The sequence below is a fragment of the Gorilla gorilla genome, chromosome 5 (genome assembly GCF_029281585.2).
Source record: "Gorilla gorilla gorilla isolate KB3781 chromosome 5, NHGRI_mGorGor1-v2.1_pri, whole genome shotgun sequence".
Classification (NCBI taxonomy): domain Eukaryota; kingdom Metazoa; phylum Chordata; class Mammalia; order Primates; family Hominidae; genus Gorilla; species Gorilla gorilla.
In genome coordinates, this window is record NC_073229.2 from 177,026,823 (window position 1) to 177,051,384 (window position 24,562).

General features: G+C 35.8%; 2 long non-coding RNA genes across 2 annotated transcripts in view; one reads left to right on the top strand and one right to left on the bottom strand.

The window, feature by feature from the left end:
* Window positions 1-16,630, bottom strand: part of LOC129534293 (uncharacterized) — a 46,057-nt gene extending 29,427 nt beyond the window's left edge. The window contains exon 1 of the long non-coding RNA XR_008680826.1: window positions 16,340-16,630. This is a non-coding gene — a long non-coding RNA (uncharacterized lncRNA). The remainder of the gene's footprint in view (window positions 1-16,339) is intronic.
* Window positions 4,271-11,983, top strand: LOC129534292 (uncharacterized). The gene is made up of 3 exons (XR_008680825.2): window positions 4,271-4,420; window positions 8,973-9,179; window positions 11,428-11,983. It is a non-coding gene; the product is annotated as an uncharacterized lncRNA (long non-coding RNA).
* Window positions 16,631-24,562: the final 7,932 nt, after the last annotated feature.

The window sequence follows — 24,562 nt, forward strand, 5'->3', positions numbered from 1 at the left end:
CCATAGACAATTAATTACCCTAGAGGAAAGTTCTTAATATCTTGTCAAGTCCAACTCTGTTACTTCTCCTGAACGTGGTTGGTTATAACACAAATCGAAACCAGATGTAAACGGAGCCAAAACAAGTGCAACCGCAACTCAAAATGTCAAGTGTCAATGTCAAGGAACTCACATAGCATGTGCTGTGTGTCTGACTTATTTATTGTTGTTGTTTGATTTTTTTTCTTAGTTTGGGGAGAGAAGAGGGAACTTTGGTGAAAGCTGTTTGATTGTAAGCTACTTCTCAATGACAATGACAGAAAAATATGATGAAGCAGGAATCAATGTTCAAAAATGAGCTGGAAATACCTGCTTAGGGTGGGCTGTAGCTGATATTGACTAGCATGTTAGAGAATTGAACTTATTTCAGTATAAATTATGTAATAAAAAGATAAATCAGTAGTTATACAAAATGTTTCATGGTAATTCTTATTTTCACACACAAAAGTATATTTTTCTTTGAAATGCCATCATTTTCCTCTGGAGAAACTGGAATCAAACAAATGCACTATTTAGAAAAATTAAATCTCAGAATACATTTTTAAGACATAACAATAACACAAAAAATTCTGATTTCCAAAATATTTATCTACCACAAAACATAGTTTGCTAACTTATTTGTCTATGTACAGCTCACAGCAATGCTCTTCTCCTTTATCACAGAGTTCACAAATAAACTGTGGGTAGCCTAGAATATTCAGAGCTTCAATTGCCAAAGCTGCTGAATACCCAGAATTTCATTTTATTGGACTTTTATGCAAAATTCATATGGAGTTACATAAAATTCTGCCTCTGAGCATTTTCAATGTAATATTTGTTTCTTCATTGAAGACTGTTTTTCACTTTCTAGGCTTATATATGAATTCATTTTCAGAGTGCCTTTATCTTGGTTTCTACTACATAGTCTCATCTCAGTGGAGCTCTGCGTTGCATTACCAATGGTGGGCTATCATTCTCTAGGTGTATGTATTGTCAGTAATTTTACTATTGGGCTTTCTTTGTCTCTCTAGTAACTTCCATATAATACCAATTAATTGTTCTGCTGTAACTATTATTATTGTCAATTTAGCCTTTACTAGAACTTTGGTTTATTGTTAAGAATTTATTTCGCCTGATAAGAATTTGTTAATATACCAACAAACTTAAAGTGATTTATTGAGCACCTACCTGTGCCAGATATTTGGCTAGACCCAGGAGAATTCAAAAACAAGTCAGAACAAGCCAGAGGCCTCACATAACCTGACTTCAAAAGATATTACAAGGCTATAGTAACTAAAACAGCATGGTATTAGCATAAAAATAGACACATACACCAATGAACAGAATAGAAAATCCAGAATTAAAGACACACATTTACAGCCAAGTGATTCTCAACAAAGCCAACAAGAACTTACATTGGGGGAAAACACCCTCTTTGATAAACGATGCTGGGAAAATTGGATAGCCACATGAAGAATGAAACTGGACCCATGTCCCTTATCATGCACAAAAATTAACTCAAAATACATTACAGACTTAAATGTAAGACCCAAAACTACAAAAAATACTCAAAACAAACAAACAAAGAAAAACCTAGGTAAAACTCTCCTGGACCTTGGTCTAGGCAAAGAATTTGTGACTAAGACATCAAAAGCACAGGCAATAAAAACAAAAATAACCAATGGAACTTAATTAAACTAAAAAGCTTCTGCACAACCAAAGAAATAATCAAGAGTGAAGAGACACCCTGTTGAATAGGAGAAAATATCTGGAGACTATTCATCCAACAGGAAATAATATCCAGAATATACAAGGAACTCAAACAACTCAATAACAACAACTAAATAATCCCACTAAAAAGCGAACAAAGACATGAATAGACATTGCTTAAAAGAAGACATACAAATGGGCCACAGGTATGTGAAAAAATACTCAACATTACTAATCATAAGAGAAATATAAATCAAAACCACAATGCGATAATCATTTTATTGAGTCAAAATGGCTATTTAAAAAAAGACAAAATAATAGATGCTGGTGAGGATGTGGAGAAAAGGAAACCCTTATACACTGTTGGTAGGAATGTAAACCAGTACATCCCCTGTGGAAAGCAGTATGGAGATTTCTCAAAATCTAAAAATAGAATTACCATTTGACCCAGCAATGCCACTACTTGGTTTCTACTCAAGCAAAAAGAAATAAACTCATGAAAGGGATACCTGCACTTGCATGTTTATTGCAGTATTATTCACAATAGCAGAGATATGAAATCAACCTAAGCATCCATCAGTGGATGAATGGATAAAGAAAATGTGGTATATATACACAATAGAATATTATATGACCATAAAAAAGAATGAAATCATGCCATTTGCAGCAACATGGATGGAACTGGAGGCCATTATCTTAAGTGAAATAATCCATGCACAAAAAGACAAATATCACATGTTCTCACTTATATGTGGGAGCTAATAAATTTGATTACATGGAGGTAGAGAGTGGAAAGATAACAGAGACTGGTAAAAACGGGGAGGAGGATGAAGAGAAGTGGCTTAAAAGTGCAAACATACAGTTAAATAGAAGGATTAAATACAGTGTTTGCAGAGTAGGGTGACTATAGTTAACAAAAATGTATTGTACTTTGACTTGATCACTCTGTCTTATATACATGTAACAGCATTTCACAAGTACCCCATAAATCTGTACAAATAAAAAAGACACAAACATTCGCTCCAGTGAGGATAAAATATGATAAGACGAAAGGTCTTTCCTTAAATAACAGTGTGAGCTAACCAGAGATTATCAACTTGATCATCTTTTTTCCCTCTGATATAGACCAACAAATGATTAGTTGTTTGTTGTTATATGGAAACATATTATAATCAAACAGATACCATTGTCTGAATTTGCTGGTTTGGCTAGTCTAGTAATATACAATAAAAAAAAAGAACTACAACTAGAAATTAGAATTCTAGAATTTCAAAAATGCCTTTTACATGCATTATTTTATTTATGCATCACAAACCCTAAACATTAAAGAAAACAGACCTTTCCTACCTACCTTACACTATAGTAAGACACCAGGTGCTCACAGACACCAAGATTATTGTTTGAAGAAGTGTGTAAATATAAGCCTCCAGGACAGCTTATTCCTAGTTGGTTTTTATTTCAAGACATTATATGGGAGTTGGCAGTTATACATTATAGACATTTAATAAATATAAGTTCAATAAATAATATTATTAAGAATTTTTATTAATTATTATCAAAGTTATTATTCTTAATAATAAATTTCTGATACTTGGTGATGCAACTTCATTCAAATGCAATATGCTTACATGAGGTCTGCCTATTTGAAAGGTTTTTCATCCACAATAATAATAATTAAAGAAACCCTCAAATCAAGTGCAATGAAGGGTTTCTTTCCATGGAGAAAATTCTGTAAACTGCACTCTAAATTCCACAATAAAGAAATGTCTCATTTCAAAAATCAATATTAGATTCTTCTCACAACAACAAAAGTACATTAATATTATGGAAAGTGCTCTTCAGAACTATCAGATAGCAGAATCCTGGCATGTCATTGTTATCCTTTCTCCTTTGTCGTCTTTAATGAGAAGACCTTTTATATCACGATGTTATGTTTTAGAACATTGAAAACATATCAGACAATAGATAAAATATCATCTGGCTCTACAGTGAATCTTTTAGAATTTTTATTTTTAATGTGCTAAGATTCTGCATCTGTTAATTCCCAGTTGATTACTCAGAATTGTTTCTCCTGCCAAATATCAACTACCAAGTCTTTATTTTTATTTCTAAGTCCTGACAGTTCCTCTCCTAATAAATTAAGAATATGAAAACCTACAGAAGGAATTACAATGGCCCTACCTTACAGGATTGTGTCAAAGTTAATGAAATAATCAACTATTAAGTTCATTAATAGTTCATGACTTTCATAAGACAGGTATGACAATAAATGCAAAGTTTTACTCATCACACCAAAGTGTCATCATTTATGCTTTGTCAAAAATTAAAAATATGGCATAAAAACTTTCCTGAAATCAGCTGATTTCTCCTAAAAGAATGTCTGTTGCTTTCATTTCTTGTACTGAAGTATATCCATTTACTATGACCTTTAATAATGGAGACTTTTTATTGGGTCACATAATATACTAGTATGTGTCATAATAGGCCCATTCTTGGCGCAGTGACTAGATGGAGCACATTTAGCTTGGCTATTGTACAGCCTTCATCAGCGACTCATGATGCTCATCTCTACAGCCCAGAGGACATTTAAAGAACTAAATAAAGATATAGAAGGTGGCCCCTTCTCTCATCAGTAAGCCTTACCATCTAAGGGACACTCTGGACATCGGAAGATTCCAAGTCGTCTCTTACGGTATAGAAATATTTGTAGAGAATTTTCGAAAGACAGATGATTTATTTCTGTCTTTCTCTCAAAACACCCCGGGGCCAGTACTTCATCATTATGTCTAGGCCTTGTATTGCCTAAAATAAGCATCCACTTAAAAAATGGTGGTTTCTTCCTTTATTTGGAAAGGAAAATTCTCTGAAACAACTTACCAAAGGCTTCATCTTCAATGGGGCCATCTATTAGTGACATAGTTGGGAAAAGCCAATTAATGCAAGGATGGTGCATAACTGCAAATAAGCGCAATACAATACTATAAATACCTTGAATTACTCATTTCAATTGGCCACTTGAGGGCGCCAAAGCAGAAGCAATAAGAGTCCTTAGTCCTCTTAGCACTTCAGAGAACTGCTTGCTTTCTCTACATTTCTGTTTACAGAGATGGTCTTGCTTCAAACACCACTGCATGGTAAACAGTATCTTTAAAACTGGCAGATATGATAAGATGAATATTTTCTCATTCCTGCTTTTGGTTACTTCTAAACTGTGCAACAAAGCTAAGAGTTTGTGTTATCGCATGGAAACACATTCCTTTATTCTCAGCATGAATTTCGCATGAAACCAAGACTTCCATCCAAACACACTGAACATAATTCATTTTCTTTCAAACTTCTTACTTCGCCTTCAATTTTTTATGACTATTTCTTTCCCACTAGCATTTTTCTACTACTCTGATTCCACTGTACAATCAAGGATTTAAATTCCATTTGTTGCATTAGTCTTAAAGCCATTTAAGTAATGACATAGCAGTCTGCTTGCTAGAATGCTATGGTGGATACTTTAGTCTTCCTTCTTTTCAAGAGCCATGGTGCTCTGAAGCTTTAAGCTCTTATGTCTTTATGCTCTTTATGTCTTTATGATCTTTAAGTTCTTATGTCTCCATATTTTGATTATTTATTTACATATCTTTTCCTATTAAACTATGAGTTCTTTGAGTGCAAGAAATGCGCCTTAAATGTACCTTTCTGTCTTCTGTGTAAGCTCTCAATAATAGCTGGCTAAGTGAGAAAAGAAGAACATGATTCCTGATCTCAAGTAGAATTTAGTCTGATAGGGAACGTGAGTCAGGCACCTTGAAAAGTTAAATAATATTAAAGAAGTTAATACAATGTCACAATATGAGTTGTCTACAGTGGTGTTGTCCAACAGAAACATAACTGAAAGTTTTCTAGTAGCTACATTAAAAAGGTAAAAGGTAACAAGTAAAAATAATTTTAATAGTATATTTATTTAATCAAGAATACCCAAAATATTATCATTTCAATATTTGACTGATATAAAATATTTATTATGATATACTTTACATTTTTTGTCTTTGAAATTCAGTATGTATATCTAGATAGATAGATAGTTGATAGATAGATGGATAGATAGATAGATAGATAGGTTTTTTGTTTGTTTGTTTGTTTGTTTTTGAGATGGAGTTTCCCTCTGTCACCCAGGCTGGAGTGCAGAGGCATGATCTCGACTCACTGCAACCTCCGTCTTCTGGATTCAAACAATTCTCCTGCCTCAGCCTCCCAAGTAACTGGGATTACAGATGCCCACCACCACGCCCAGCTAATTTTTGTATTTTCGGTAGAGATGGGGTTTCACCATGTTGGCCAGGCTGGACTCAAACTCCTGAGCTCAAGTGATCCACCCTCCGTGGCCTCCCAAAGTGCTAGGATTACAGGCATGAGCTACTGCACCCACCCTGAAATACAGTGTATATTTTACACTTAAAGGACAACTCAATTCAGACACAATATTTTCATCAGAAATACTTGATCTGTACTGAGATTACTTACAATTTACAATTGAAAAGTAGATTCACATACTCAAGTTGTTCCAAATACATTTTAAAACTTTTCCAATAATTTGAGTACCAAAACATTATTTTTGTTTAATATTCATATGCACATTGACAAAACTGGTTTCTTTTTTAAAAAGAATTGTTTAGACTTTGAAGCAAAATCATATACCTTTAAAACTATAGCTCTCCAAGTTAAGCAAACTCACTAACTCTTAAGTCAACCAGTTATTAACATTGAATTCAGACTATTGTGTAAATTAAAAATCAACTCCTAATCAATCAATATCAACAAAGCATTATTCATGTTTTTCATGCAGTTTGTGCAGCCAATTTATATAAAACTGTCAATTACAATTAAAATCTTCTGAATACTGATTTATAAATGTTTGTAAAATCTTTAGTATTGTTTAGAAGTATAAAAAGGTTTAATTTCAACAGAAGTTCTCATGCATGTCTACCTAATCACAAATATGCTTTTTCTTTCTATTGGAGCTTCAGATTTATATTATTCACATGTAGTGTGGTATCAGTGACAGAATATAAACCACATTGTCATTTCTTTTGTCTTTAATTATTAAATATATGGTAAACATTTATTAGTTTCAAGAAAATCTTGAATTGGAATTAGCAGCACAGGAAATTTTGTAAAAAGTCTTCCATGACTTAATGCATGAGCTTTGGTCAAAGAACTTAAGATCATTAGAGTCCTAATCTCGTGTTTCTTTCAGCAGTCCTCTAAACTTGCAGTGATTCCTAGCATACACCCATACGTACTGAACAAGCATACCCATTAAATAGTTCGAGGAGTCTGTCTGAAAAAACTGCATACATACTGTATGTATCATAGCACAGAATGAAAGAACAAAGAAAAATTCTTGTTTTAAAATTCCAGTACACTAGAGCAGTTTCATCACAATAGAAATTATTTTTTTCATAATTAGCTTAAATTCTTCTTTGGAGATATGAAAGAATCAAAAATATCTATGCCGTGCAGTTGTGAAACTACACTTCTTCATATCTTTGGAAGTAAATCCTTTGAGACAAAAGGCACCCACATTGCTAATTGAACAGTATCTCTTCTATTGCAAGACTCAACTAAAGTGAAAAGGAAGTGCTTTCAACTTTTCCAATTTGGATTCATTAGATCATTGATACGGTTAGAAGGGTCTTGCATTATGAAGCAACTGTTCGGTTAATTAACTGTAGATATTTCACTTTTTATAAAATACCTTTTTAAGGCTTGTCTTCAAGATGTGAGAACAGAAGTTCCATATCTGACATAGTGACTCCTTTTACATTCCTTCATCTAAAAATGGCTTTCTTTTTTATACAAATATATAAGCCATTTAATAGCTGGCCCTAGTTACAAGGTCAGATTTACTTAAACATTGTAATATTTTCATTGTGATGATTGGACTGTTCATCCTTATTTTTGGCAACTAATTTTTTTAATTCTTTTTTAACTTGTAACTGTTGAGAGGAAAGTGATTATTAAATTCACTGTGTATTTCCTGAAAATAATCTAAATATTACCCACTTTATTAACATAAAATCTTTTTTCACAACAGCTTTGAAAGCTTTTTAGGTTTTGCTCTGCCACAACAAATTGCAATTGCCATTCATCATTAGGACATATCTTCTTCCAATTTCTGTCTCTCACTCTTTCTCTCTCTTCCAGTCTTCTGGGCATAGTGCTAGCTTCTGCAACTCTTGATTTTAAATCAGCAGCATGCCTTCATTTTAAATCTAAAAATATATGTCCATACTTACTTTTTAACAAGAAAAATAATTTAATTATACTACAATTAAAATATAATAGATATCCCCAACATAGTACCACAATTACACCTACCTTACAGTTAGTTACTGTGACTTTGGCTGTCTGTCTCAACAACTCGAATACATTACACTGTTTTATCAGTGCTTAGAAAACATATTTGGAACTGAGTCAGTTCAGTGATATTGACTGGATGGATGATGCGTTTATCTAGAAATGAAGTCCATACCCCCATCCACCCTCACCTCACATACATTGCGATATAATAATGTTTTATGTGGTACAACAAAAAAATAAAATATTGTCCTACCAAAAAACAGAGTTGTGTTTAATAAAAAATGTTATTTGCATTGCTTCAGATTCTAAATTTGGATATAAATTAATTAAAACTAAATAAAATAACAAACTCGATGTCTCAGTCATAGGAACCACATTTCTAGTGCTCAATAGCCTCAGGTGGTGAGCAGCCTCCCAAATGAACAGTGCAGGTGTAGGCTGTGCATTCCCCAAGATTACGGGCTAAACATAACATTTTTGTTGTCCACCATACCCAGCACATAAACAATTATGGATTGAATTTGGTATCCTATTGCCATACGTGATTAAAGTGAGAACAAATATGTGTTTGCAAATGCTTCAAGTTCCTAAAGAAGACTTCGCAAAAGAATTGAGACTTTAACTGGTATTAAATGTTTAAAGGCAGAAAGGAACAGAGAAAGTGCACTTTAAGCAGCTAAGTAACAAACCAAAACAGAGCACAGATGGGAGAAGAATGAGGAAGGTAAAATTCTGGAACGTTAGATTGAGGTCAGGAGCAGAAAGCCAGAAGTGGACATTAGCCAGTTGGTAGTGCGGAACTTCTAAGAATTGTAAACAGGAAAGTTATTATAAAAGACACATTTTAGGACTTATCACATTAGAGTGATATTCTTCTAATTTTTTTTTAGGAGGATTCATCTGGCGACCCAGCAGATTAGTGAAGAAAAAGTTAGAAGAATATTACCCTAAATCAGGGTCAGGTGATAAGGGTCTGCATTATGACAGCTGGAACTGAAGTGAATGAAATAAATGTGAGCACCACAAAGGAAGTCTCATCGGGGCTTGGCTGAATATAAAGAGAGGGAGGAATTAAAATGTGTTCTGTTTTTCATGTGGTAAGAAGGGATTGGTTTACAATTGTCCCAATGGTCCTTGTATCCCTGCTAAGGAAATATCATAATTATTTATCTTTATTTCCCTTCCTACCAAATTAAGAAATCAAATTTGAAGAAAAACCATGGCTAATCACATATGTGAAGGAGTCTCTCTCTCTCGCTCAGGCTGGAGTGCAGTGGCACAATCTTGGCTCGCTGCAACCTCCGCCTTCTGGGTTCAAGCGATTCTCCTGCCTCAGCCTCCCAAGTAGCTGGAATTACAGGCGCGCACTAACACGTCTGGCTAATTTTTGTATTTTTAGTAGAGATGGGGTTGCGTTATGTTGACCAGGCTGGTCTTGAACTCCTGACCTCAGGTGATCCACCCACCTCGGCCTGCCAAAGTGCTGGGATTTAAGGTGTGAACCACCGTGGCTGGTCTGTGGAGGAGACTTCTGTACAATAGTGCACAGGGAGCTGGAGCGTTGAAGTTTTATGAGCCCACAAGTTATCTCAGGAATAAGGAAGGTGTCAAGAAAAATGACTCAGGAAGTAGTCTTCAAAAATGCACACAGTTCAGGAACTAAAAGAGAAAGGGAAATAAGAAAAGTAAGAGACCCAGAAAAATGTTGTGCTATGGCGGTCCAACCAGGAAAAAAAAAGTGCTGTAAAAAGGAAAAAATTGAGCTGGGCGCGATGGCTCACGCCTGTAATCCCAGCACTTTGTGCGGCCTAGGCGGGCGGATTACCTGAGGTCAGGAGTTTGAGACCAGCCTGACCAACATGGTGAAACCCTGTCTCTATTAAAAATACAAAAATTAGCCGAGCATGGTGGCAGGCAACCGTAATCCCAGCTACTCTGGGAGGCTGAGGCACGATAATCGCTTGAACCTGGGAGGCAGAGTTTACAGTGAGCTGAGATCCTGCCATTGCACTCCATCCTGGGAGAAAAGAATGAACGAAAGAAAAGAAAAGAGAAAAAATTGGCTGGGCGCAGTGGCTCATGCCTGTAATCCCAGTACTTTGGGAGGCCAAGGTGGAAGGATTGTTTGAGGCTGAGAGTTCACGACCAGCCTGGGCAATGTAGTGAGACCTTGCCACTACAAAAACTTTCAAAAATTAGCCAGGTGTGGTGGCTCCTGCGAGTGTGGTCCCAGCTACTTGGGAGGCTGAGTTGGGAGGATCACTTGAGCCCAGGAGATCAAGGCTGAAGTCAGCCATGATCACGCCACTGCACTCAAACCTGGGTGACAGAGCGGGGGACGCTGTCTCAAAAAGGTAAAAACTGTCAATAGTTTAAAAAAGCATTGGTAGACCAGTAAGGGGCTTACAACTTTGTTTTTTTAGACTACAGTTTTTCAGTTTGTGGTCTTTTAGCAGTATTTGCTGATATTTTTCTGTCCTGGCTAATTTTTTTTCAAATGTAATTCTAAGTACTTATCAATTTGTAAATATACATTGTTCTCTTTCTTAATGAATAAAAGGTAATCTCTCCAACTCCAATCTTAAACTTTTAAGTTATATGAAAAATTTATACATGTTATGTGCTTCATGAAAAAAATATGAATTTTTACCATCTACTAGAATTAAAATACCTTAGAAGTAGAAAGTACTTATTTTATTCTCCACACATCCTTAAATAGCCCATGCAATTACAAAGTAGTTAGTAAGTATATGAACTAAACAAAAATGATTCATATATGAGTACCAATATATAAATATATGCATCCTGAAACAGGTTACCATTGACTTCTGAAGAAGAATGTGTAATTCTATCAACCATTCAGGTCTACATCATTTTTTTATTCTTAGCTGTACCACAGGAGACTAAACCGGTAAATACAGCAATTTTTAAAATCAATTCACCTGGTATTCAAGGTTTTAATTGTACTTTCTTCTCTTCTATAGCTATTGCTACAAATGTTTAAAGAGTCAAATGAAACAGTAAATTCATTTTAAAATACAGAAAAAATACAATACTATTGAAATGTCATATAAATTATTTTACATCTGGTGAAATAAAATATTATAGAATATTATAAATGGAGACACACAAAGCCAGATACATATGTTAAAAAAAATTATGTATGGACTAATAGATAGGAAATCATGCTAAAATGACCACACCCTGTATGTTTAAGTATGTTGGAACTAGGTAGGGTTTTTTCATCTTTTCCTGTTTTACCAAAATGTCTATATTGAGGGTAACCTTCTGTAAACAAATTTGAATGTATACATTTAAAAACAAAGCTCTAAATAACTTTTCTAGGTTCGCCTTGCTCCTGAATCTTCTGCAGTCTGTTTAAAGCAACTGGCCTGCACATGCTGATGCTCTCACAGATTTAAGAGTTTAAGAAGAAATCCACAAATTCAAGCATATACATCTAATAAGTTAATTGAGTTTTTAATGGCATTTATTTGTATTTTGATAACTAGTTAGCAAATGAAAAGTGCACTGGAAAGAATGCATTAAATTACTTAGATGAAGGAATGACATACATAAAAATTGTCAAAGGGATGACGGAGGAAAATAAACCAGGTTCATTAAACCAACACCTAAAACATGGAGTGAAAAACCCCTTGTTCTGATGGCAATGAACGTTGTATTTCTATCTTAATACTTTGCATTATGACTGTCCAATGCATTGCATAGTTTTCAAGGACCCAATCATATTGTTAAAGTACTTCCTTAATAAGAGGTAAATTATGTAATAGTAAAACACAGCTGTGTTTGCTACAAAAATTCAATAAAACAATTTAATAATCTTCATAAAGTATTTATCTACTTGAGTGAATTAACTAAGTACTCAATAGAAATTGCTTTAGTTCTCCACAGCCATTTACTCATGTGGTGTATCGTCTGTGCACATTTCTCAAGTGCTCCTCTAAGGTGTGGACAGCATTCCACACACATTGGACAAAGACTGCTGAACCAGCCAAAATCTACAGATGAAGACTCCATAAAAGTAACAGGCAAGGAAAAATAAACTACATGACATGCCTTGATTCCATGTCTCTTTTCGTCATGTTATATATTTTTCTTGTGAAATAAGGTTTGGAAGAATCTGAGGGCCAAAACTGAAACCAAAAAGTACATGGCAAAAAATAATATATAAATAACTCTTAAAATATGAGGGAAAACATAAAAATATAAAAACCAGATGAAGAAAATACGCAAAGGGCAAAAATAACTCCCCTGCCTCCTCACTCCCCAGCTCTCTCTCTCTCTCGCACTCTCTGTCTCTCTCACAAAGACATATAAATAAATGATACTCAAACTTACGAAAAGGTGTTCAACCTCACTTAAACACAGGAAAAGATGTTCAACACAAGAGAAACAAAAATAAACAGACATCATGTATGCATCTATCACATTCTCAAATATCATTACACACTGTCAACAAGACTATGGGAAACAGATTCTATGATACATTACTGGTTCTGTCATACATAATTGCATACACACATGCAAAATGGTGAAATCTACATGGAACAGAATTTAGCGATAACTCACAAAACAACATATCCATTTACCTTTTGTTGCAGTAATCCCATTTTTCTAGAAATTAATGCTAAACATATATCTCCAACAATACAAAAACATATGAATTAGGGTTTTCACGGTGGCACTGTGTCTAACTGCAAAATACTAGAAACAACCTCATTGCTCATAAATAGGAGAAGAGTTGAATAGATTATATTACATCCACACAATGAAATACTCTACAACTCGAAAGAATAGTTAGTCTGTAATTTTTGATATGACATGATTTTTAACATACTTATTAAATGATAAAAGCAAAAAAGTATGCAACTTTTATTTTAAAAATAGAAGAGGACAGATATATATGTATTTGCTTCTTTGTACAGAAAAAAACCTAGGAAGGTAGGAAGGAAGGGTAAATCTGAAATTAATGTCATGGATTACCACAAATGGGTAGGGGAAATGAGAAAATAAATCAAGAGGAGAATAAGATTTATCTCAGCATATCTTTTTATATAAACTTCACTTTTTAACATGTTACTACTTTCACAGTCCCAAAAATAAAACAACATTCACAAGAATTGGAGAAAAAAACTAAAATAGGACACCAGTCAGAAAAAAATGAGCCTATATAGCTGTATCAAATTAATAAAGTAATCATATAGAAAAATATTGAATCAAGTAACTTGATTATACCCTAAGTGGGATATATCCTGATTATTCCCTAAGTGGGATATATTCTAAAAACAAAAAGGGCATATATTCTAAAGACAAAAAGGATTGCCAAGAAATCATGAACTTTACTTGGTTAGTTTGCTGTTGATGTGATATCAGCGGAGCAACTCTGAAAATATTTTTTGTATTATAGATAAGAGTCAATGGTATGTACGTTGATATTGTCGAACAAGATATGGAAGTGGAGAGGAAGAATTCTATGTATTGAATGAAAATTATAGATATCAGTCTGAACTACTCACTCTCAATAGATGGATAATTGACAGGTAGATTTATATGATAGATCTATAAATAGATTCATATATAGTCTAGAAGCAGTGACACCTGCAGTAGCAATAAGCACATCGGTCAGAAGAAGAAAAGTACAATGAGAGAATAGAACATTTTGTTTTGCCACAAAGTAAGAAAGTGTCCCAAAACAAGATCCAAGGGTTACCATCGGCAAAATGTGGGTGAACTTGAGTAAAAAATAATGATCAAAACAATATATTATAAGGCATAAAATTTTAAAATAAATAGAGTTCTGGGCTGGGCACAGTGGCCCACGCCTGTAATTCCAGCACTTTGGGAGGCCGAAGCTGGTGGATCACTTGAGGTCAGGAGTTCAAGACCAACCTGACCAACATGACAAAACCCTGTCTCTACTAAAAATACAAAATTAGCTGGGTGTGTTGGCGCATGCCTATGATCCCAGCTACTTGAGAGGCTGAGACAGGAGAATCATTTGAACCTGGTAGGTGGAGGTTGCAGTGAGCAGAGATCGTGCCATTGCACTCCAGCCTAGGCAACAAGGGCAAAACTTCGTCTCAAATAAATAAATAAACAAATAAATAAAGTTCTGAATGATTGATATTCAAAAAAGGCAGGGAAAGGAAGGAAAGCACACTCTTCTTGACAAAAGAATGACAGCTAATACGTCCAGAAGAAATTCTGGAATTAGAAAATTACTGTTTTGGAATTCCCAGTGGAATCATTGATTCAGGCAACAATCATCAATGTATGCTAAAACCACTGGGTCAAATTTTCTTGTAAAACAGGATATTCATATCATTTAAAGGTGTTACCCCAAAAACGATGAACTAATTACACAGTGTAGAAAGTTGTTTTTATGGAAGAATACCAAGTGATCAAATGTAACAGTAATAGGACAAGCTGATATTATTTGCTTCCTAATGTAACCCACTGGTAAGAACACCATTTCACCTATGACAATTCTTCCCAAAAAATGTTTCAGTGAGAATCTGATAATGAGGAAACAATCAAAGAAATCCTAATCATAGACATATGTAATTGTGGGACAATGCACTAAACCACTGCACAAAATCAGTGTCACAAAGGGCGTATGTGGAAGAGCCATTCTAGAATAGTCTAAAGAGACATAACAACAAAACCCAGTATTTCATTGGCTTCTAAATCCAAAATTAAAAAAAAAACTAAAAAGGATATTTTGTGGGAAATTGGAATAGGAGCTTTAACAAAATTATTGAATTGATACACCTGTGATTGCAAAATAATCAATATACTGTCTTAATTATGAGGGAGAGAAAATAAAAGTAATTTAATATAAAATAACATATACGTCAATATTTTGTTATGAACATACAAATATATTTGAGTTTGAATACATGATAAGACAGTCAGATGTTTGTCCCTGAATACAGACTCATCATGGGTGAGACAGCTGTACACGGAGTCTACTATCAGTGTGCTGTGTTAACACAAGCGCCATGAATGACACGCATGTTACTGCCTTTAGTTTTTGCAATAGTGAACAATGATTGGGAAAATTCCAAACGAAACACAACACAAACTTCTTTCATTTTACATTGTAGTTGCATAGCTAATAAAAATCAGTAAACATAAAATCTTGCAAAATATACTCTGCAATTATATATTTAAAATACCTCAGTTCTAGGCTCTGAAAATTATAAAGTTTTATAAGTACATGAATGTCTGGTGGTGTATTTTTAAAAATTGTACAAAATCAAGACTATTATTTGCTGGGCAAGACAGTCCTCATTGCAGGATGTTGGGCATACCTGGGTCCTTCCCACTATATACTAAAGGTGCCCTAAGGTAGGTGGGAGCCAACTCTGAGGTGGAGATCAATATGCAGGACTTTATTAAAAAGTGTTCTTGGTTTCAACACAGTGGAAGGGAAGGAAGATTGGGCAGAGAGGGAAATTAGTCTCCATGAAGTCCTCAGATTATCCCATGGGACATTCTGAAGTGAGGAGCCTTCCAGCATGGACAGAGTATTGGGCCAGGATACCCCCAGATCAGTTATTGCATGTGGGCTGCTCTGGGAATAGGGTGGGTTCTTGGACAAGGTGGCTGTTGTGAGCAGAGAGAATCCTGAAGAGAGCTGACAGCTCAGAGCTATCAGACGGCAGCACAGCCAGCAGCTGGAGTGACAATCCTCCACGCCTGAAGGGGGAGCTGGGTACAGATAACAAAGTCCACTATACATTCCTAAGTATGACAATAAAAGTAAAAGCCAATGTTTTAATCTATATAAAATGTAACTCTCTGTATTTTCCACCGAAAGTGTAGGACACTCTTAAGATTTTTTTAAATTTTTGTAAAGATGATTTTTTAGTTTCCTTCCCCATCACCCCTTGTACACACACAAACACACATGCACAATACACATACACCTCTTAGATTTGGAATTGGAACGACATTAATATTCATAAATTAATTGACAAGAAAATTGTCTCCTCATTCGGGAAAATGGCAGAGGTTTTCACTTAATTATAACTAAATAAAATAGATATTAATAGTTTAAAAAACCCTGATAACTGCTAATAAAGGAGAAGTCCCTTAATTTACTGTAAGTTATCTGCAAAAGAATTCAGTTTTTGCAGATTCACCTACTGGCTGAAATTTGTCACCCAAAATCAGTTCTGCACTTTTGCAGACATTGACAGGCACCTGTAGAGCAGTGCAAAATTTGACTTACCAATCCTCACGTTCTCAGCTGAAGGTGAACAGACCTTGCTTTGCCTTTTTGTTTCAGGGCTCATACTGTAAAAAAGTGGCCTTTCCACCGGGCGCGGTGGCTCACGCCTGTAATCCCAGCACTTTGGGAGGCCGAGGCGGGTGGATCACGAGGTCAGGAGATCGAAACCATCCTGGCTAACACGGTGAAACCCCGTCTGTACTGTAAATACAAAAAATTAGCCGGGCGTGGTGGCGGGCACCTATAGTCCCAGCTACTCGGGAGGCTGAGGCAGGAAAATGGCGCGAACCCGGGAGGCGGAGCTTGCAGTGAGCCGAGATCGCGCCACTGCACTCCAGCCTGGGCCACAGAGCGAGACTCCGCCTCAGAAAAAATAAAAATAAAAAAAAAATCAGTGTCCTTTCCTTGGTTTGTTTAGTGCCACATTGTTGTATTTTTATTGGCGATTATACTGTTTAAAACAGCCCCCTGGCATAGTGCTGAAGTGCTATCTACTGTTACAAAGCCAGAAAGCTGTGATACGCCTTATGTAGAAAAATATGTGCCACATAAACTTTATTCAGGCATCAGTTACAGTGTCGAATGCCATGAGTTCAATGCTAATGAATCAACAATATATATTAAACAAGGTTACGTGGATATATTGATTTAAAAAGTTGTGATCAGAGGTGCACAGCAACTTAACTGTGTATTTCTCCTTGGAGCAATGTTTCAGCATTCACTAATCCAATGTTTGTCACTACCTTATAGGATATAACTTACAGCATCTTATGGAATAGAACTACTATGAATAATGATAATGAAATGTATAAGGGTTAGAAAGGAAAGAATGAAACAGTCCTTATTTGCAAATGATATTAGCATTAACATAGAAAATCCAAAAGAATCCATAAGGATTATAATTAATAAGTACATTTAATAAGTAAATTAATAAGTAATATTTATATTTACAAATTTATTATATAAAAATCAATTATGGGGGGAGGGATAAAAGACTATAAATTGGGTTCAGTGTATACTGCTCAGGTGATGGGTACACCAAAATCTCACAAATCACCACTAAAGAACTTACTCATGTAACCAAACACCACCTGTTCCCCCCAAAACCTATGGAAATAAAAAAATAAAAATAAATACAAATTAAAAAATAATTTTAAAAGTCAATTTCATTTCTATGTAACACAAAATAGAAACGTAAAATTTAAAAACACATCACTTATAATAGCGTCAAACAATTACCAATAGTTGGAATAAATCTAACAAAAGTCATGTAAGATCACTACAAAAATAGCTATAAGACGTTGATAGAGAAATTTAAAACCTCAAAATCAAAGAGTGTACTATGTACGTGAATTGGAAAACTCAATCACGTTACCATATTGATTCTCTGCAAATTTACCTATAGATTCAGTAAATTGTCAATTAAAATCCTAGCAAGATTTTTTATAGAATATGTCAAGATGATCTTAAAATATATATGAAAATGCAGAAGTCCAGGAAAAAAACAAAATTGTCTTATGGAAAAAGAATAAAGTTAGAAGAGTTGTGTTATGATAAATCAATAGTTGACTGGTAATATTAACTGGCAATACTAAAATAGTACAAGATTGGTGCAAAGCTACAAAAATAGACTATGAAACAAAACAGAGAGTCTAAAAACAGACCTGCACATATGTGAACACTTGATTTTTGTGAAAAGTGGCACTGCAAAGCAATAGGGAGATGGTATTTTTTTCAATAGATAGTGCTATTTAAATGTACATTAAAATAGAAAAAAATAGAAACTTGACTCCTAACATTGTACTTTTTATAAAAATCAATTCCACATTTGCTATAGAGTTAAATATAAAAGGGTATATAATAAAGCTTCTGGAAGATATTATAGAAGAATATCTCTATGACTTTGTGGTTAGCAAAAACTCCATAATGAAAACACAATAATGCAAAAGTCATAAAATAAAGTAGAGAAATTCAGCTTCATCAAAATTTAATAATTCTGTTTACCAAACGATAAAATTAAGGAAGTGAAAAATTGATCCATAGGTTGGGTATATATATCTGCAATTCATATATTAGCAAAAGGTTGATTTGTAGCTGTAATATATAAGAACTCTTGTAAATCAATAAGAAACAAAATTTAACAGTAAAAGAGAACAGTCAAATGGTCAAAAAACGAAAACAAAATAAAGCAAACAGTGAAAATGTGCTTATTTCTCATTTGTCAGCAGGAAAATGCAAATAAAATCACAGTAAATGCCATTACATCTTCACTAGAGTGGCTAAAATTAAAACAACTGATGATAATTGCAGAATAGATGAAATTCTCACAGACTGCTGGTGGGAGTGCAAATTGGTACAATCACCTGTAAGAAGTGTTTATCAGCATATACCAAATCTGAATATATGCAGGAATACCTACCCTATGACCCAGCAAATCCACAGCACACTCCTAAATAACCAGTAGAAATGTATACACATATTCAAAAATGTATATAAAAGAACAAATGTCCATAAGCAGTAGAATGGTTAAATTATGGTATACATGGTAATTGAAAACTATACAGCATGAAAATGAAAAAAAAAAAAGCCCTGGTATTTGAAAAAAAAAAGCATAATAATCTTACAAACATATTATTCAAAATAACAAGATACAAAAACAACACAAGCTGCATGATTCCATTTATTAAAGCCAAACACAAGCAGAAGTAATCTATGATGTTAGAGGTCAATGTTAGAGGTCAGGAGAGTGGTCACCTCTGAGGAGAAAGAAGGGCATGCAATTGGCATAAGGCAGAGGAGCTTCTGAAATGCTGCCTGTATTCATTCCTGATCTAAGTGTTGGTTACTTGAGTTTATTTTCTTTGTAATATGCCATCAATCTATTATAATTTGTACATGTTTCTGACTGTGTTTTGGTTCCATTTTAAAAATTTAAACTAATAATTATTGTTCGATACAAACCATCCTCATCAGTGCCCAGGTCCACACACTTTCTCTTTTTCTGCATACATCCAATTCCAAACATGATACATATAGTCCCATGCAAATATTCTATGCTCAACTGAAAATAAATAATACACTATTATCTTTTCAAGGACACACCAACAGTCATGTCCAGTTTCTGGGTTCTGTGCTGAGTTTAAGAGCTCTGGGGCCTGTGAATTCTTCTTGGTTAGTTCCAATTGTGGTTCCTCATGGCCCAACAAGTAGTCAATGGTCCCAATTAATGAGAAATCTTATCATCCCAACACACTCAAAGTACCACCTTCAAAGATAACAATATCCTCATCATAATAAGAGCTGCCCTTGAAAAACAGAGAAGAGGAAGAGCCGCAGAGTGGTGATTGGTCTGTGATACTCATCCCTGTGGGAAGGAAGGGTAACGATTCCTTGCTCTACAGTAAAATGAGGCCCCCAGAGGCAATCTGGTTGGTTACAGTTGTTCTTGCTCTGAAGACTTTCTTGACACACCTGAAGGGACCCTGGGGGTGGGGGAGCGGGGAGTCAGGGGCAGATGGATGGGGGATGATTCCCTTCTGGGGCTGCATGGCTTTAGGACCTTTCTTCCTTTTAGCATACTTGGAAGAGCTGATGATTGCTTTTGATTACAAGCACTCAAGACTCTCTTTTTAGATTTTGGCATTTCCTAGCAATAAGTCCCTTAAAAATTCAATTTGATGATGAACTTTAATTCATTCCACAAATATTTACTGAGAGTGTATGATTGTCTAGGCTTTATTCTAGATACTTGGGATATATCAGGGAACAAAACAAATGTAAATCCTAAACCCCAGGAGATTGTGTTTTGGAGGGAGCAGGCTGAGATTCAACAAACAACACAATAATAAGTAAATTATATGCTGTAGAAGGTAATTAGTGCTGGTAATAAAGAAGAAATAAAGCATGACCTACCATAGAAAGGAAGGTTGGAATTGGAGGACAGCAAGATGGTGGAAGGGGAAATGGTAAAAGTTTAGTATTAATATTGTCAGTAGAGGCCACTTTGCAAAGGTGAAATTTAAGTGAAGACTTGAGTTAGAGAGGGAGTCAGCCAAGCAGTTATCTGAGGCAAGAGAATCCAAAGGAGTGGAAAACATAACAAACATACCCTAAGGGGAAGCATGACTGACCTGTCTAAGGATTGTAAAGGGTCATGGTGGCTGGAGGAAATGAGGGCTGGTTGAATAAGAAGTATGAGGAAGTAGCAAATGCAAAAGAACTGAAACCATAACAGTCTCTTGGGCCACAGCTCAAACAAATTAGAACTCAAGATTAAGAAACGCACTCAAAACCACACAACCACATGGACATTGAACAATCTACTTCTGAATGACTCCTGGGTAAATAATGAAATTAAGGCAGAAATCTAGTTCTTTGAAACCAATGAGAACAAAGAGACAATATACCAGAATCTCTGGGATACAGCTAAAGCAGTGTTAAGAGGGAAATTGATAGCACTAAATGCCCACATCAAAAAGCTAGAAAGATCTCAAAGTGATACCCTAACATCACAACTAAAAGAACTAGAGAGCCATGAGCAAACAAACCCCAAAGATAGCAGAGGCCAAGAAATAATCAAAAGCAGAGATGAACTGAAGGAGATAAGGACATGAAAACCCCTTCAAAAAATCAGCGAATCCAGGAGCTGGTTTTTTTGAAAAAATAAAATAAAATAGACCATTAGCTAGACTAATGAAGAAGAAAAGAGAGAAAAATCAAGTAGACACAACAAAAAATAATAAAGGGAATATCACCACTGACCCCATAAAAATACAAAAACCATCAGAGAACACTATAAACATCTCTATGTAAATAAACTAAAAAATCAAGAAGAAATGGATAAATTCCTGGACACATACACCCTCCCAGGACTGAACCAGGAAGAAGTTGAATCTCTGAATAGGCCAATAATAAGGTCTGAAATTGAAGCAGTAATGTATAACCTTCCAACCAAAAAAAAAAAAAAAAAAAAAGCCCAGGACCAGATGGATTTACAGCTGAATTCTACCAGAGGTACAAAGAGGAGCTGGTACCATTTCTTTTGAAACTATTCCAAACAATTGAAAAGGAGGGACTCATTCCTAACTCACTTTATGAGGCCAGCATCATCCTGATATCAAAACCTGGCAGAGATACCGCAAAAAAAGAAAAGTTCAGGCCAATATACCTGATGAACATTGATGCAAAAATCATCAATAAAATACTGGCAAACTGAATCCAACAACAGCATATCAAAAAGTTTATCTACCACAATTAAGTCGGCTTTATCCCCAGGATGCAAGGCTGGCTCAACATATGCAAATCAATAAACGTAATTCATCACATAAAGAGAACTAAAGACAAAAACCACATGATTATTGCAATAGATACAGAAAAGGCCTTCAATAAAATTAAACATCCTTTCATGTTAAAAACTGTCAATAAACTAGGTATTGATGGAACATGCCTCAAAATAATAAGAGCCACTTATGGCAAACCCACAGCCAGTATACTGAATGGGCAAAAGCTGGAAGCATTCTCCTTGAAAACTGGCACAAGACAAAGATGAACTCTCTCACCACTCCTATTTAACATAGTAATAGAAGTTCTGGCCAGGGCAATCAAACAGGAGAAAGAAATATAGCATATTCACATAGGAAGAGAGGAAGTCAAACTGTCTCTGTTTGTCAATGACACAATCCTACATCTAGAAAACCCCATCATCTCAGCCCAAAAGCTTCTTAAGGTGATAAGCAACTTCAGCAGTCTCAGGATACAAAATTAATGTGCCAAAATCACAAGCATTCCTATACACCAACAATAGAGAAGCAAAGAGCCAAATCATAAATTAACTCCCATTCACAGTTGCTACAAAGAGAATAAAATACCTAGGAATACAGCTAACAAGGGAAGTGAAGGACCTCTTCAAGGAGAGCTACAAACCTCTGCTCGAGGAAATCAGAGAGGACACAAATGAATGGGAAAATATTCCATGCCCATGGATAGGAAGAATCAATATTGTGAAAATGGCCATACTGCCCAAGGTAATTTATAGATTCAATGCTATTCCCATTAAACTACTATTGATATTCTCCACAGAATTAGAAAAAAAAACTTTAAATTTCACATGGAACCAAAAAAGAGACCTTATAGCCAAGATAATCCTAAGCAAAAAGAACAAAGCTGGAGGCATCACACTACCTGACTTCAAATTATATGACAAGGCTACAGTAACCAGTAACCAAAGCAGCATGTTACTGGTACAAAAACAGATACATGGCCCAATGGCACAGAATAGAAATCTCAGAAATAAGATGGCACAGTCACACCATCTGATCTTCAACAAACCTGACAAAAACAAGCAATGACGAAAGGATTCCCTTTTCAGTGCTGGAAGAACTGGACAGCCATACACAGAAAACTGAAACCGGATCCCTTCCTTACACCTTATACAAAAATTAACTCAAGATGGATTAAAGACTTAAATGTAAAACCTAAAATTATAAAAACCCTAGAAGACAATCTAGGCTATACCATTCAGGACATAGGCACAGGGAAAGATTTCATGATGAAAATGTCAAAAGCAATGGCAACCAAAGCAAAAATTGACAAATGGGATATAATTAAACTAAAGAGCTTCTGCACAGCAAAAGAAACTATCATCAGAGTGAACAGAAAACCTACAGAATGGGAGAAAATTTGTGCAATCTACCCATCTGACAAAGGTCTAATATCCAGAATCTACAAGGAACTTAAACACATTTACAGGGAAAAAAAAGACATTACAAAGTGAGCAAAGGACATGAACAGACACTTCCCAAAAGAAGACATTTACATGGACAACAAATGTGACAAAAAGCTCAACATCGCTGATTATCAGAGAAATGCAAATCAAAACCACAATGAGATACCATCTAACACCAGTCAGAATGGCAATCATAAAAAAGTCAAGAAACAACAGATGCTGGTGAGGCTGTGGAGAAATAGGAACTCTTTTATATGGTGATTTCTGTATTTCCAACTGAGGTACCTGGTTCATCTCATTGGGACTGGTTGGACAGTGAGTGCAGCCAATGGAGGGCAAGCCGAAGGAGGGTGGGGCATTGCCTCACCCGGGAAGTGCAAGGGGTCGGGGGATTTCTCTTTCCTAGCCAAGGGAAGCCGTGACAGACTGTACCTGGAAAATCAGGACACTCCCACCCAAATACTGTGCTTTTCCAACAGTCATAGCAATGGCACACCAGGAGATTATATCCCGTGCATGGCTCAGTGGGTCCCACACCCACGCAGCCTTGCTCACTGCTAGCGCAGCAGTCTGAGATCAACCTGCAAGGCAGCAGCCTCCACCATGGCTGAGGCTCGAGTAAGTAAACAAAGCAGCCGGGGAAGCTCAAACTGGGTGGAGCCCACTGCAGTTCTGCAAGGCCTACTGCCCACCTCTGGGGCAGGGCATAGCTGAACAAAAGGCAGCAGAAACTTCTGCAGACTTAAATGTCCCTGTCTGACAGCTCTGAAGAGAGCAGTGGTTCTCCCAGAATGGTGTTTGAACTGAGAGAATGGACAGACTGCCTCCTTAAGTTGATCTGTGACCCCTGTGTAGCCTAACTGGGAGACACCTCCCAGTAGTGGCCAACTGCCACTTCACACAGGTGGGTGCCCCTCTGGGACAAAGCTTCCAGAGGAAGGATCAGGCAGCAATATTTGCTGTTCTGCAATATTTGCTGTTCTGCAGCCTCTGCTGGTGATACCCAGGCAAACAGGGTCTACAGTGGACCTCCAGCAAATTCCAACAGACCTGCAGCTGAGGGACCTGACTCTTAGAAGGAAAACTAACAAACAGAAAGGAATAGCATCAACATCAACAAAAAGGACATCCACACCAAAAGCCCACAGGTCACCAGCATCAAAGACCAAAGGTAGATAAAACCACAAAGATGGGGAGAAACCAGATCAGAAAGCTGAAAATTCTAAAAACCAGAGCACCTCTTCTCCTCCAAAGGATCACAGCTCCTCACCAGCAACTGAACAAAGCTGGACAGAGAATGACTTTGATGAGCTGACAGAAGTAGGCTTCAGAAGGTCGGTAATAACAAACTTTTCCGAGCTAAAGAAGGATATTAGAATCCATCACAAGGAAGCTAAAAACCTTGAAAAAAGATTAGACAAATGGCTAACTAGAATAAACAGTGTAGAGAAGACCTTAAATGACCTAATGGAGCTGAAAACCATGGCGTGAGAACTGTG